Here is a 17,195-nt window from a genome sequence, read left to right as displayed (position 1 = left end):
GCCACTATTTATATACATTTTTTAAAAGTTTATAGTAAGCGTTGCCTTTTAATTTTTATTGGAAAAAATTTGAAACATTAGATACAATTTTAGTTACAATTTTTCTGTTATACAATGTGTAAAACAATATTTGAAGAACACAATGTCAACATCCAATCTAGCCATAATATCCATCGCGAGAGAGTTAAATTGGAAATTTCTGCAGGACCCTTCAAACGTTATAAACTCATGATGTTGAGTTGTGGCTGCCCCCTCCAGTTTTTACCTTCTAGGTCCACCTCTGTTCTTTAATATTAAAAAATAACGGAATACTTAGAGGGCATCTAACATATTTTTATATAGCATGTGGACTTTTAATTTCCTAAAATATGCTGCAATTTAAATTAGCATTCTAGAAAGAAGTCCAGACCTTCTGCTCTTAGTAGCTACAGGGTATAGGATGCGTATTTCCTATCCACAATTTATAATTAAAATTTTAAAAAAGTTCCACATCGTGTCCCTAACGTTTGGCTCGAAACCAAACGAACTGCGAACGCAAATGTTATCATTAAACTTGTGACAATAACAGCCTGTTACCGTGATAATTATGGCGTGTTTGTCAAAAGGCGTTTCACCTACAATAATATTAATAATAATGCATATAGTAATGACATGATAAAGAATCACCCAGACGGATGGCTTATTATAAGGGAAAAAAAAGAGACCTCATTTCTCTTTTAAATTCAGATATTAGTGCCCATCGTACGTGGTTACACCAACAACTCTGGCACACGAGAGGACTCATCTGCCTCCTTCGCGGTGCTGCCGAAGTTCTCCGAAGTTTTCCGGACGCCATAAATGAGATGTTAACTGTGGCAAGTCTATTTGAGGCTGGGCAAGCGAAGCATGGCACTCTGAGGAGGAGGGGCGGGGAATACAAGAAGTGAACCTCGGAAAAAGCTTGAGACAAGTGACGAACGATGTTGCGTGTCGGTGTATACATGTGTGTGTGTGTGTGTGTATGTGTTGTGTGTGCCTGCGTGTTTTGTATGTGTGCGATTGCGCGTCAGGTAGATTTTCAGACGGATTGATGTTTTCAAGCGGTGTTGGTGTGCGTTCAAAATAGAAATATGTAATTTTTTAACACTCTTAAATGCTTCTGGAAAAAAATTACATATACAAGTGCGTGTTCTCAGAAAAAATGTGCTTGGCGTGTCGGGAAGATATTTGTGTAAATAAAAATTAGTGGATTACAAGGAATACAAAATAGATAGCTAACAGCAAAATTAACACCTAGTGTTTTGACTATTTATTGTATTATTTATCGAAAACAGAATGCATAACGACTACTAATTTTGTAAAATATTGAAAAGTGCTTTTGTGATGGAGTTTTAAAAATATTGAGTATTTAAAAATTGGAACAGTGAATTAAAAAAAAAAAAAATATTGCAAGTGTGTATCTTTGTAGATAAAGTAGTGTTATTGTGAATATTCAAACGGATTTCACAGCTTGGCAACACGTGACAATCTTTTCAGACAATTGGAAACCAGATTTTTGAAAAGAGTTCTCATCTGATAGTGTTGAGTGGTATCACTCCTTCCTATCTGAAGTTGATCCAACACTTAAGTTGTGAATAATCGTGTACAAATCTCGTATTTATAGACGGATAAAAGGAGCCAGAATTGAATTCAGGTAAGCGTACCATTAGAATGACTAAAATTGTTTGTGTCCAGCAATGTGTTATGGGAGGCGGTTCAGTGCTTTTTGTAATGCATGAATAAGAAATGAGCTCTTAACAAGTAATCAACTGACAAATGTCTCCTCTGATTTTTTCTCCTTGTATGAGCAAAATCCGTTTAAAATTCGCTTCATATAATTTCTTTTATATGTTAAGTATGAATTTTAAATAATATGACAATGATTTCTATGAAAATGACATCGCAATTTAATGTTGAATAAGATAGTTTTTGTTGGATTTGCATTGAAAAGTGACGTCCATTTGCGATAAAATAGGTTTTGAATGTAATATGTCTGGGCATTGGAATAGAGGATTTCTTTCTTTCTGCAATTTCATTGCCGCCCATTTCAGGATGTTGGCCATTGCTTACGTAAATTATACATGAAAAGGCCTATTTCAGAAGAGGAAACACGTGCTGTTTTTGCCTATGTTGGCGCTAATTTGACATGGCAAGCTTTTGTGTGAACACGAGTCTTCGAGCTCCTCCTAGTATAGAATAGCGCCTTTTATCCTAAACACCTCATTCTGCAAAACGGAAACCGTCAATAACAAAAGCAAAGCGCGTGCATGAATTTCGGAGCCAATTCTTCGACTTCTATCCATAACCCTTTCGTTACCATCTTGACTTTTATTGTTTTCCACTTTTTCTTTTACAATTCCTTCCTACCGCAAGGGGGGGAAAAGAATCGCAAAATCAAATCAACTTAGGTACAAGTGAATAAACATTAACTAAAGCTTTGACAGGTTTGAATGCAATGACATTACAGCAAACACATTAAGCTTAATGATAGGGAACGGATTGTGAATACATTTTCCACGAGTCAAACAAAAGATAATTATATGCAAAGGTAGTCAGCCGATAGACTGCGGAGCGAGCAGAAAGAATTCTAGACTTAGGTTTGTACGGGCCGTTTTTATTGGTACAGGCCGAAACCATCACAATGTCTCATATGATTTTTCTTACCATATCGATGCTCAAATTATTAGTTTCAATTTCAAAATCAAATAAGTATTTGAATAGCACGGATTTACGAAAAATAATCTTACAATTATTCACTTGTCCCTGTGTAACTTTATCACATGTCAAAGAAATGCAAGTATTAAAATTACTGTGTGAAGTTTCTTCTAGCGCAGAAAATAATGTAAAATAGCGTTATACAAACTGAGATGAAGAAACTGCTTAATAATACACAATAGGGCCTATGTCAAAATCGTTGCTTAAAGAACTAAAGTGTACTATGGAAGCATAATAAATTACACAGATTATTTGATATTGGAATAGATACATACATTTTTTTTTAATGGATAATACCTACTGTACTAATGGATAATACATAAAAATGACTTAGAACTCTACTTCCGAAATGCAGTACATTGTATAATGCACTGCAAACAATTATAATATGCAAAAGAATAGAATTTTAAATTCAATCATGATTCATACTGTGTCCCCAACTAATTGTATTTAAGTGGATATAGTTGTAAGAAAACTTTGTTCTTTTTTTTTAATCAATACCTTAATATATTTACATTCCAACAAAATGTTAATTTATTTTAAACTATCATAGTTTCTTAGCTGTTGGAATCTCAGTTAAATAAAAAAAAAAATAAATATTATATACTTCTGTGCGTTCTGATTTGTGCATGGCTGTGCTTTGAATCCAACGATATTTCTTTTTACCATCTTGATCAGGAGATAGTTATAAGAATATACTTCTAACTATTAAGAGATATTTACGTAATCCAAACTTTTATATCCTATGCAAAATCTTTTATAATGAAAAGGTGTAGGAATTTTACATTAAGCTTATATTCTACATCTGCTGTGCTTACCATTTTCATATTTTGCTGTAAGAGTCTACGAATAACAGACATTATAATATTTTAAATTATTAATTTATAGAATTCACTTTTAGGTAATTAATGAAATTTATCAGTTACTCTAAATATCAAATCTAGTGTTGCCCACAAGTGGAGACGAGAGGAGAAATAAAATTTTCTCAACTCGTCTCGTAAATTTTGTAGAAGTCTCGTCTCGATTATCGCAAAACTCTTTCTCCTCTTGTTTCGAAATTTTTCTCATCCTGTTTTGTAAGTTTATGTACAAAATTTATGAGCTCATTCTTTTTTCTTAATTTGATCCAAAAGTTGTCAGAATCCTTCCGTGTCACTGAAAGTTAACAACATTTAAACTTTATTATTAGAGTATATTGTGTAATATCTATCACATCTTTAAATGATGTTCATTGTGTCCGAAGAATCAATTTATCGCGCTCTCACGTGGCTAAGCATATGCACTTTTGGGTGGGAGACCCAGGTTCGATTCCCAGCTGGAGCTCATGTCGTTCGCATCTCACGTTAAGCAGTAGGTCTACGTTTCATAGGGCCTCGGTGTTGAAAGGAACGCTAAACTCAATATCAAATCATATGAATTTATAAATTTATAATTTGTATACTATGAATCATGCAACATTGTTCAAGAACTAATTCTTGCCTGAACTAGTATTGCCCACGATACTTGTGAAATTTCTCGTCTCGAATTTAAAAATGTACTTCTCATCTCGTGGAGAACGCTAACCAAATCTTTGGGTTGTTTGTACTTTGCCAACACATTCCCTATCCAGTTCATTAGAAATACTGGCAAAAAAAGCCACCCCCAACGCAATGCCCGAAGGATTTAAGATGACAGACCGACGATTTGAAATTGGGGAATATGTGATTAGCAAATCGCGGATTCCAATGCTGATATTGCTGATTTTCTTGAACGGAGTGTGTTATTTTTTCTTTCAGATAGCTCCCAATTATCCTCAAGATCCTAGATGAACGCTACTCTAAATATTTTCCATTAAAATAACAATATATAGAGACCACTAACTAATCATTATCTCGTTAATATGCGAGTAGAAAAGAAGGATTTCTGCTCAAGTCCAACCTGAAGTCAAATAATAATGATTAATTCTTCACAGAGATTCAATTTATGTCATTTTTCTATCTTTTCCTTATCATGGGTGGCCATTTCATGTATTTAATAAATTAAATTCTCCAACAAAATATTTAAAATATTGTTCGTTTGTATTTCCAGTGTTGCTATTCAGCCGTTTCGCACCGGTTTAACAGTAAACAGTAAATTTTACCCATTATACCCAGCAACAGTAAATTTTAGATTAACTATCTTTATTTTTAGAAATGCTTACAGCAACATGTTAAATATACGATCTTTCAGAAGAAGGAATTAGCATTTATTTCTTAATATCAAATTCCCTGATATCAAGAATGAGAACTGGGATTACATGAGTTAGGGTTATTTATATTTGAAACGGATACATACCATTATCAATGATCGTTGATATATTGCTGGATTAAGGTCTTTTCAATATTTTGTAATGACCATCTATCTGGAATTATTTATTTCTAAGATAATCGCAGTGCTACCTAATTTTCTCACACCATCTTGTAATATTAGGATGCTGTGTAGGTTGCTACTTGTCACTTGTTGTATCCAGTAAAAACTGCTTTTGTCCACCTTGTACGGTTTGCTCCCTAAGAGAGTTATTGTATGTTTATCTATCTACCTATCCATATCCATCTACTATATATATATATATATATATATATAACCGGTTATTAAAAAATAAAGAATAACACCACTGTGTATTTCTGCATCTATCGTTAGTTTTCAGCACCGAGGCTGTAGGAAATTAACACACAAGTTACGTAAGATCCTATAATAAAATAATATAATATACGAATGATATGAAAGAAAATTATATTCTCTTGACTTCTGCTAGTACTGAAAGAGATATAGTAGCCACCAGGCTCTGTCTCCTAAGATGCACATTTCCACGCTAAGGTGTACATTTCACAGAGACTGGGTGAAATTCTAAGCGTCTTTGAAACAAGGATAGACATGAATTTAATTCCATTCCCTCTGAGAATCGAATTTCAGTCCTGCCATTTGGTAGGCACATGTCTTACCAACTATACCACAGCGTCTGCAATAATAATAATAATAATAATAATAATAATAATAATAATAATAATAATAATAATAATAATAATAATAATAATAATAATAATAATAATTAGAGCCCGGATTTCTAAGGAAAATGCACTGCCGTTATTATCATTGATTCCATATTATGAGCAATACATCCATAGCAACTTTTTCTAAAGACATGATTTTGTTAAACAGTTGGAAGCTCGAAATAGTCCCTTAGAACATTCACTTTCTATGATAAAAGAAATTTAAGTAACATTGTCTTCAGAGACACATAGTGATGCTAAAATTGCATTCGACAAGCTCAGTCACGTATTAAAAATCAATTCTGGTAACAAAACACTGTGTGAAATCCCTAAAAAGCTTTTCGATGAAGAAACAGATATTGAAGAGGAATTCAGGAAAGAAAGACTGTTTTCCACATGCCCCTGTGACGTCATAACATTTTCAATGTATAAATCATTTTTCAGTGACAGATGCAGAAGCTTCAAACAAGAAAAATCTCAGGATGATCTTCTTTATATACTGTAACTCCTTCGAATAAGATAGGATTTCATTTGATTTTCGTGTATTTGCTTTTGCTTATTTTGATGCTCATTTTTCAATTGATTATGCATATTTTATTGTTTGATTGTGCTCATAAATCCGGGCTCTAATAATAATACATCCTGATAAATACAGTAAATAGGATCACTCGAGATATTCCCATGTGTAAGATATTGGTAACCAAAGTCAGCGTTACCCATCAAATTGTTAACGGATTGGTTTCGTTAACGAATTCGGCCGCGGTAATCACTCTAGCTGTCTATTGTAATTAAAAATTAGCTATCATTCAAGAGTTATCATGTGGAGTAACGGACGGACGGACATATTAAGATGACTATCTTATAAAGCCTGCTAATATAATCCTAAAAATATTAATTTTAATATGTCTTTTGATTCGCATGAAACAACACATCATTTGATTATGAATGTATCAAACATGCATCTTTCCTCCTGAAAGATAAAAAAGGAGAAAGAGAATATGTAAAACTTAAGAAATTTAAAAGAAATAGAATGAATTGTTAACGAGTATTAATTGGCACAATTCATCAAAATATTCATATAGTTTCATAATTCGTCAGATAAGAACCAGAGGAACGTCCAAACCTGAAGAAAACGAAAACCGCATTTTTGAAGTTAAGTTCCTCTGGCTCTCATGCGACGAATTCAATGTCATCTACAAGTTGGAAACCTTTCGCATATGTACTAAAGCTAGAAAACAAAACATAATTTGAGCACAACATTTCTGAACACAGACATCTACCGCACTATAGATAGCCTATTAGTAAGTAATTGCGATTAGGTTACAGATGTAATTTATAAACATTCAAACGTAAATAAATAAATAAATAATAAAGGTTGCCACGAGACAAGATACCATTTCTGTGAAGAAATAGAGACAAAACAGACTTAACTCTTGTTTCGTACTGTCTGCTTTGAACGTTAGTTACCGAGACTTGACGTAAGAATATGCCATAGAAAATCATACTACTAATAATGCTACTTATAATATTATTTCATAATGAGAAACATACGTAATTACCAAACAATGTCAGTTTGAAGCTTTGTTAGGTCTTACCTACAGGAATGTTAAACATTAGGATTTATTATATATATATACCATTTAGTCCATATAAATCTACAATGAAAAATTTACTAGCATTTCAGCTTAGTCGAGTAGTAAATATGCATACTTTTTATGCTTTGGTTATAGGTTTGGTTCCGGTCGGATCAGAACGTAGTACAGATCTCCACTTAAGTTGTATATCCACTTTCCATACAGCTTCAGCTTTGAAAGAGAACGTTGATCTTTAAACAAACTATAAGAAAACATTTCACATGAATTATGAGCAATTTCCGCTTGTAGAAATATTATTATTACGTACAGAAAAGTACGCAAAGAAAAGTAGAACCAATCGATAATTGTATGTATAGATATATGAAACATCGTATTCAAGTTTAAAAGTTACATAATTTTCGACTCGATTTTTCTTATGGAAGTGAGTGTTTTACGAATGGGATTAAAAGAAACTGACGAAAAATGAAGGATGATTAACTGGCAAGCACCAAGTAGTCTAAAAGTTTGGCTTGAAAAGCAATAGTAAAGAAAAAGAAGCTACAGCCATAAATGAGAGTTGATTTCTATATAATAACAACAAAATAATATTAATAAAAATCAGAATCCAACCGGACTCGAGACACTGACACGGAAGACACAGTTCATAATCATTTGGTTACACCCTACCATCACTACTATCACTAACAATAATAATTATAATAATGGAGGTACACGGTACAGGTAATAAGAATTACACACATTGAATTTCTTCAGTATTTCTTGAACTGGTTACATTTTTCCTTTTCTTAAAAAAATAATGAATTTGAGTGGCTTTAGAAACGGAAAAGAAAGTTGCATTTTGAAATACATTCATCCGAAGAAAACAATTGTTATATTTGATTCAATTCTTTCGAATATTTTCGCTCATTTTGACATCCTACTACAGAAAAAAAATCAATATTCTGTATTCAATGATTGATTAGAGTTTTACGTTCTTTTTTTTTCAGCATTGAGGCTATATGAGTTGAGACTCGCTGCTTAGGGTGGAATTCGAACCATTACTCGAATTTCTATCTGAGGCAAACATCCAGCCAGGAATACAATTCAGGGAACACGCGCATATATTATTTCACATTATAACATACAAATAGTGTAATAAGCGTGACCCCAGTGGTAATCATGGCATTTGAAATTACAAAATGTTCAGAAATACAGTTGAAATACAATAATATATTACCTTTCTTCGATAATTTTAGTTGCTTTTTTTTTATTTTCAAAATGAAATATCAAATATACTTTTGATATATTTTTGTTGTTTGTCCAGTATGTGTTATAATATGGATTAGAATTTGTGAATATACTAGATGAATATTTTTAAGAAGTGAATATCTTCATCATAATGGTCATACTGTGGACAAATGTTTTGATTGAAATGATTTTCCATTATGCACTTGGATCAAGAAAACTGGCCACTCGCTTCCTTAAAAAGCAAAATTTTCAAAATCGTAGTGAAATATGAAGACTTGAATTTAGTAAAAAAACATTCCAAGTCCACTTTCTTCGTATTTTCAGTTTTCTATTCGTCGGCTCTATATTCCAAAGGCTATTCGCTTGCATACTATTACAGTATAAGTCCAACACCAAATCTTATTTTTAATACAAAATAATTTCAGTATTAATCTTATTTTTAATCTTACATGTTAATCGTAAACAACGAGAAACCAAAGTTAGTCGCCTCTCAAATACTTAATAACAACATTATTGGACTCTCTTGCCTATCTTTTGAACTCTGCGACAGTACTTTTCTAGCTGTTTGATTTCAGAACATTTCTATAATGTAAAAAATCACAACAGTCATTCAACAATATTATAATACAACACAGTGGCGTCATTTCAGGATTTGCTTAAGCGGGGCGTATCTCTTCGATACAAGGAGAGTGTCACGTTTTTCATTAGTATATAATTAAATGTAACCAATTATTCACACTTTGAGCATGGAACGGTACTTAACAACACAAACATACCTCAAGTTGAGGACCTGAGTTGAAAAACGTCTCAAGTCCACAGACAGAGACGTCCACACGTTTCTCACATTGATCTATCTGTTTCACAAGTTGGAACTTTAAGGAGGGACAACAAGGAAGACAATTAATAAGGCAAACTACAAAAAAGGCACTTCAAAACAAAAACATTCAATATTATAAAGTTTTTGACAAAGATAGGGACAGGATCCAATGGCGATGAGCTGTTAAGGATGCCCTAACCACAATGGGCTATAACGAAAAGAACAGTATAACTTTTTTTTTGTTCTTCTTGAAAAAAGTATTCCTGTGGAGTTAATACGTTCTTCCATTTAGATCGTCATGTGTTAATGTTGTCACTTAGAACAAACAATTCACATTGAGGAGATCGAATTGGTTTAGTTTAACTCTTGCGCAGATGTGAAAAGAGAGAACTTTACAAAGAAATGCCGTAATCAGTTCCTTTCTCGATTTATATATATATATATATATATAACTAACTAACTAACTCTATGGCCTATGGAACCCGGAGGTTCAGTGCCGCGTTCACAAAAGCTCTCCACTGACTTCTATCCTTAGCTAATTGGATCCAGTTTCTACTTTGTATTCCTATCTCTGCGAGATCCATCTTAATATTATCCTCCCATCTGCGCCTAGGTCTTCCCAATGGTCGTTTTCCTATGGGTCTACCAGTCAAGACTTTGAAAGCGTTTCTACTTTCTTCCATTCTAGCTACATGACCTGCCCACCTAAGCCTCCTAGACTTGACGACCCTAACAATGTTGGGTAAACCGTATAAACTATGTAGTTCCTCGTTATGAAGCTTCCGCCATTCCCCATTCTCGTTCCTCTTGGGTCCGAATATTCTTCTCAGGATCCTGTTCTCAAATACTTTCAGTCTATGTTCTTCCCTCAGAGTAAGCGACCATGTTTCACAACCATACAGAACAACAGGCATGATTATCGTTTTATATATTTTAAGCTTCAAATTCCTCGACAGAATTCGCGACGACAAGAGATTTTGAACCGAATAGTAACACGAATTCCCTGCTTTTAGTCGACATTTAATTTCTTCGTGAATATGATTTTCGTCTGTTAATATTGATCCTAAATATCTGAAAGTATCCACTTTATCAAAAGTATTATTTAATATTTTAACGCCTCCACAATTTGCCGTATTACGGTCCCGACGCACTTCCATGTATTTAGTTTTCTCTGCATTTACTTCTAAACCCATGTCCCTGCAAGCGTTTAATAATATTTCTGCATTTATTTCTACTGTTCTCCTATCATCCCCTATTAAATTTACATCATCAGCATATGCCATAACCTGGTGAATGCCGTTCAACTCTAGGCCCTGGTTGCTATCTTTGATTTTCCTTATGGCATATTCCAGCACAAAGTTAAATAATAATGGCGACAACGCATCTCCTTGTTTCAGGCCATTTTCGACGTGGAAGCTCGTGGACAAAAGTTTTCCTACCCGGACTTTACTTTGGGATTCACTTAAACATATCTTAATTAATCTAATTAGCTTTCTCGGTATTCCAAGCTCTGTAAGAACGTTGTATAATGTTTCTCTCCTAACCGAGTCGTAAGCCTTCCTAAAATCAATAAATAGTTGATGTACCGGGGTATTGTATTCCCACTTCTTTTCGAGTATTTGGCGAATGGTAAATATTTGGTCGATAGTTGATCGATTTCGTCTAAATCCGCACTGATAATCTCCAATAATTTCATCTGCGTATGGGGTCAATCTTGCTAACAGAATATTTGAAAGGATTTTATAGGATGTTGACAGAAGAGAAATGCCTCGATAATTATTACAGTCAGTTTTGTCGCCTTTCTTGTGAATTGGAACAATGATTGACTCTTTCCACTCTTGTGGCAATTCTTCCTTGTTCCAGATAAGGAGAATGAGTTTGTGTATCTTGTTCCACAATTTTTCGCCTCCAGCTAAAATTAACTCAGCCGGAATTTCATCTACACCCGGAGATTTGTGTTTCTTTAATTTCTTTATAGCGGCTTCCACTTCTATTCGATTGGGTTCTGGAATATACGGTTCTGCGGTGTGTATCTCCTTTTCTCCACGTACATTAGTTTTTGGCTGCGTGTTAAGCAAATCGTCAAAGAAATCTTTCCATCTATTTAAGAGGCTATCCGTATCAGTGAGAACTGTTCCGTCAGATTTCTTTAATATATAAACACGAGGTTGATAGCCTTTCTTAAATTCGCTGATCCCCTTATACATGTCCCGAATATTTTTATTTTTACTATTATCTTCAAGTTCCTTAATTTTAGCTTTCAAAAAATCCCGTTTCTTTGTTCTAAAAGTTTTGGAAGTTTCCCGCCTGATATCTGCGAAATTTTGTGTAGTTATTTCATTCGGATTTTGTAGCCACCGTAATTTTGCCTGTTTTCTCTTCTCTACTAGTTTAATGCATTCTTGGTCGAACCATGGTTTGTTCCTACGTATTTCCGCGTGTCCCAATTTTTCTATTGCTGAACTTTTAATGCTATCTCTAATTTCAATCCAAGTATCTTCAACACTAGTGCCCTCCGAGTCTTCTAAAACCGAGAATCTATTCGAAACTTCAATCTGGTATTCCTCTCTTACCTGGCTCTCTTCTAATTTCTTTAAATTAAATCTCTCCGTTTTCGGACATTGAGTATTACATTTATTCAACGATAATCTCTCCCGTATTATCGCTGCTACCAGGTAGTGATCAGTGTCACAATCAGCCCCTCTAAACGACCGGACGTCAATTATGCTAGATTGTCTTCTTCTATCTACTAAAACGTGATCAATTTGATTATGTGTTTTTCCGTCTGGTGATGTCCAAGTGTATTTATGAACGTCACGATGTGGGAATTTTGTACTCTTCACGATTAGGTTTTTGGATGTTGCAAAGTTCACGAGTCTAACACCGTTGTCATTACTTTCCTTATGCAAACTTTCGTTCCCTATAATCGGTTTGAAAATATCCTCTCGTCCTACCTTCGCATTGAAATCCCCTAATAGAATCTTCATATGGTATCGCGGGAGTTGGTCAAATATCCGTTCCACTTCTTCGTAAAAACTATCTTTTATATCGTCACCCTTATCTTCAGTTGGAGCATGTACATTTAAAACAATAATATCACACCACCGTCCCTTAAGAGTAATAAAAGAAAGTCTGTCAGTAACAAATTCAACCCGTTTAATTGCTGGTAATATTCGTTTGTGAACGAAAAACCCTGTTCCTAACTGGTGATTTTTATTTCCTTCCCCGTAAAAGAACGTAAAATTTCCGGAATTCTCAGATCCATTTCCTTCCCACCTAACTTCCTGAACTCCTACTAAGTCCATCTTGTATTTCTCTAACTCACTCGTTACAGATTTTAACGCGCCTGCCCTATAAAGACTTCTAATATTCCATGTTCCAAATCTCATGTCCATTTTCTTTTGCTGATGTCGTGCCAAGTTATCAGTCCTTGTCCGAGGCTTTTGTGAATGTTTCTGAACAAGTACCTTTTTTTTACAGGATGAGGGTGTTAGCCTTACCCAAACCCCCAAGCTGGAGGACCACTCCTAGTCGTCTGTCCGCGACTGCTTATTCAGTATATTCGCAGCTAACCTCTATATCTAGAGGCCTTCTCCTCGATCCGCAACCTGAGGACGCGCCATGCCGTGGTGACAGGAACCCACGTTATGGTATATATATGGTATATGGTATATATATATATATTCCTTGATACTTTTCAAACCAAAAGGAAGAAACCAGCGCGAAACGAATCGTTAACATTAGTGAGATTCTATTCATATATTTATATCCCCTTCAAATGTAATCAGGAAAATGGCAAATCAAATAGGTTCTTTCTTATATAGGTAGAAAATTTAGAAATATTAACACGAATTATTGTGCTAATAATTAGAGCAGCTTACGTCATTGACCATCAGCGTTCGAATTCATTTTTCCACAATGAACGGTTTCCTTATACTGTTTCTACTATATTAATTATTTGGATGAAGTTTAACGTCCCTTTTCAATACAAAACAGGCCAGTGCAACCAATGATGATTTCAGGGGGTGACATTGGAGGAATCACCCCCGAAGCCACTAAATTCCCTCCCCCCGGGACCATATATCATATTGTGCTCAATGTAAATTCCTATTATTTTCGTAACACTACTTTTCACAGCACTGTACTGAAATCCCACCCCCTGTCTCCCTGGAGAAAATCGTTTGAAATCATTACTGAGTGAGACTACTATTTCACCTATCAAAATATGTTATTAACTTGAACAAGCATTACCTACACATAGAAGTAGTGTCAGCTTGAAATTAAGCAACTCATGTATACTAGGTATATTACATCCCTTTCCATTTCAGGTCTTATCTGTTTGAGAAGTAGTACTATAGAGAAGAATGTAAAGTAATAACTAATTTTAGGTACTCAGTTATAGTAAACATAATTAAATTTATTGAGAAACAAGGAAAACGGAGAGAGAAGGAGAAAAATATATATTTTTAAAGTATTTAGGAAGAAGTACAGTAGTGTTGCCGAATAGTTTCCTCGTTTCGGCTCCTCTTGTTCTCGTCTCGAAAACGATACGAAATGCGTCTTTTTACAATTCGAGACGACATGAGAAACATGAAAGTTCTCGTCTCATTTCGAATCTCGTTGGCAATATCAGTCCTCCCAAGCCTTAGATTTCAAATAGTTTTATTGTTACATGACTCGTACATAAAACTAACTAACTAACTCTATGGTCTATTTAACCCGGAGGTTCAATGCCGCGTTCACAAAAGCTCTCCACTGACTTCTGTCCTTAGCCAGCTGGATCCAGTTTCTACTTTGGATTCCTATTTCTGTGAGATCGGTCTTAAATATTGTCCTCCTATCTAGATCTTTCTAGTGGACGTTTTCCAGTCAAAAGTTTGAAAGCGTTCCTACTTTCTTTCATTCTAGCTACATGGCCTGTCCACCTGAGCCTCCTAAACTTGATTATCCTAACAATGTTTGGTAAACGGTATAAATTATGTAGTTCTTCGTAATTGAAGTTTCTGCCATTTCCCATTCCAGTTCCTCTTGAGTCCTAATATTTATCTCAGTATTTTATTCTCAAATATTTTCAGTCTGTGTTCTACTATAAAATCACAGGTGTACATTGATAAAGTAATTGTACAAACAATGAAGAGCACTTAACAATTAAAGAAACGCAAGTCATCATACAATGACAGTAATAAATATGTTTTAAATGCTATTACGTCACACTCTTCGTTGATCCCTTGCGACACGGAAGGATTTCTGATAACTTCTGTATAAAATTAAGAAAAAAATCAGGCAATAAATTTTGCACATAAATCTACAAGACGAGACAAGAATTAATTATTCGAGAATCGAAACTTACGCGAAATTTAAAAGACGAGACGAGGAGACCTTATTCCTCATCTCATATCGTCTCCTGAGCAACATTAGGAAGAAGAAACTTATAGTATGTACTTTGTGAGAGACTTCGAAATAAGAGTACGTGATACATATTGTTTTTCTTGTTAAATGTTGTTTTATTTGCTTCTCTCCTCCTCTTTTATCATTCAATATAGAGGAGTTTTCAAAGAACTTTCCTTCCCTCTGTATTTCGTGCAACACCTTCCCATGTTCTTCTTCTTTACTACTTCTTGTACTCCTTCTAGCCATGTTTTATTCAATATTCCTTTTAGTTTTCTTCACGTAACTTTGGCCTCATACATTTGTTTCACTATTCTTGTTTCTTTTATTCTTGTTACGTGACCAATCAATGTGATCTGTATTTTCTGTATTTCCTCTACTAATCAAGTATCACTTAAAATTCTTATCTTCCCTGTTCTAATTTTGGCTTCAATTTTTCTCAATTATCTCATCTCTGATTCCAGTAGTTTATTTTATTAGTTTCCATTTAAAATTCAATATTCACAAGAACATGTGTCTATAAAATACAGAAGTCACCTTATTCGCAATTGAAAACGTATATTAGGAATCCAATAGACTTCTCACTGCTCTAGCTATTGATATTATCGAACTGTTAAAAGTTTCTATTTCTTGATATTTTCTAAAAACGACTGTGGAACTCAATGCGGTACCCACCAAAAGCATGTTTGTTTGTGTGGGAGGGATATTCCCGGTTTTCGAAAATGTCTGTGTGTTTAAGCGAGTTTTGCACTTGACGGACTCGTGTTCAAATTGGTTCACATATAGTTTTATAAGCAGTAACTTCCTTTTTATTCAGAAGCAGTGGTACTGCTATTCTTATCTGTGAAACCTGCTAATATATTCTGAGATTATCTTACCTATCTAAGCTCTTCAAATATTTAAGGTAATTCCTTTGTTCTAGCGTTTCATTCTTTAATCTTTAGAAACTCTTATTTTTTCTTTTTATTAATCTTTAGAAATTATCATAAATTTTGTTTGGTCTTTAAGATATCTCTCTTTCTTTTCAACTGCTCTTTTCAAAGTTTAAAGTTGTAATTCAATTATTTGTATTTATTTATTTTAGACTTAGCGATTAGTACTTACTATATTGTCTATAAATGTTATCTCTGCTATCTTTACTGGTTTCATTTGCCAATACTTCATATCATTTGTTCTTATGATATTCTTCCATACATCGTCTAGAACCAAATTAAACAGTACAGAACGAAGCACACATCCTTTTCTATATCTCGATGTAGTAGAAAGTTATAACATAACGTTCGCTTCCATTCGTACTTCATTATATATATATATATGCCCTAAATTCCTTTTTATGTACTAGAGAAAGAATCACTTTAACGTAATTTACTAGTTCAAAATGGCAACACAGAATACGATATATGCAAATTTATGTACTTTTGTAAATACTTTATCATTTATCTTCTTAACTTTTACAAAATATATTCTTTTTAAACGAATATACACTCATCCACAATGAACTTTATGTTCTAAACTAACTGTATGCATAAAGCATAAATATTTATGTCTGTCCCAAACTAGTAACATATACATATTATCGTTGAAAAGTTCTTTGGAAGTTTCGTTTTTGGTTTTCTCGTAGTTTCTTGTTTCTAATAAATTTGAATTACTTTTGTCTTACTATTCTCTTTCTTATTTCCAAAACTATTCAATATTTCTTCTTTATTTAACTGTGTAATAATCAATAACACGTCCATTACAAATCTATTTATTTTATTACATGCATTTCAATTTATATAATCCTAATATTCATTTGTTTCTTCGTATTTGAAATGATTTATTCGTCACATAATTTAATTACAAACTAATCACATATGAAATGCAATACATAAGGAAATAGCATTATTATGCTGAAATTTTATCCCAGAAATTTGCTGCTGGAAAGAAAATAAGGTTAAATTGTTGCTGGAATTTAAAAGTAAACATTAACGAATACAATTTGTGAAACTAAATCGTCAAAATAAAATAAATTCAAACGTATCCAGGAAGAATTGGATAAATACAACTAACGATACAAGTAAGTTCTGCTTTTCTGAGTCTGACACCGTAGAAGTTTGTTTGATTTATGTATAATTACAAATGACAACTGCGAAAGTAATTCTATATTTTAAGTTTATTGTTTATGAATACAAATATAATGAACTACTACGTAACCTTTAGGATTCTTGTCTTTTGATGGATTTCATAAGGTAGTAATATGTTAATATAAAGTCATAAATCTAAGTCAAATTTACAAATAGGCGAATTAGGCCTATTACTACCCCATTCAATCGAATTAATGTAGACTAATTTATTTATGTAATGCGACAAGTAGTAATTTTAACCAGTTCAGGGATAATCCGGTACAAGTTTATTTGGTAGTTCCCTGGAACACAACTGTTACTAAGG

General features: G+C 33.6%; 1 protein-coding gene across 1 annotated transcript in view; it reads left to right on the top strand.

The window, feature by feature from the left end:
* The first annotated feature begins 886 nt into the window (after nucleotides 1-886).
* The window catches only part of ci (transcriptional activator cubitus interruptus), a 583,442-nt gene continuing 567,133 nt past the window's right edge, over nucleotides 887-17,195 (top strand). The window contains exon 1 of the mRNA XM_081748738.1: nucleotides 887-1,672. The gene's annotated coding sequence lies outside the window, so the exon portion shown is untranslated. The remainder of the gene's footprint in view (nucleotides 1,673-17,195) is intronic.

Source organism: Thermobia domestica, chromosome 2, assembly GCF_964235325.1.
Source record: "Thermobia domestica chromosome 2, izTheDome1.hap1.1, whole genome shotgun sequence".
NCBI classification, from domain to species: domain Eukaryota; kingdom Metazoa; phylum Arthropoda; class Insecta; order Zygentoma; family Lepismatidae; genus Thermobia; species Thermobia domestica.
Note: the sequence above shows the minus strand (reverse complement) of the source record. Positions and strands in the feature narration are given on the sequence as shown.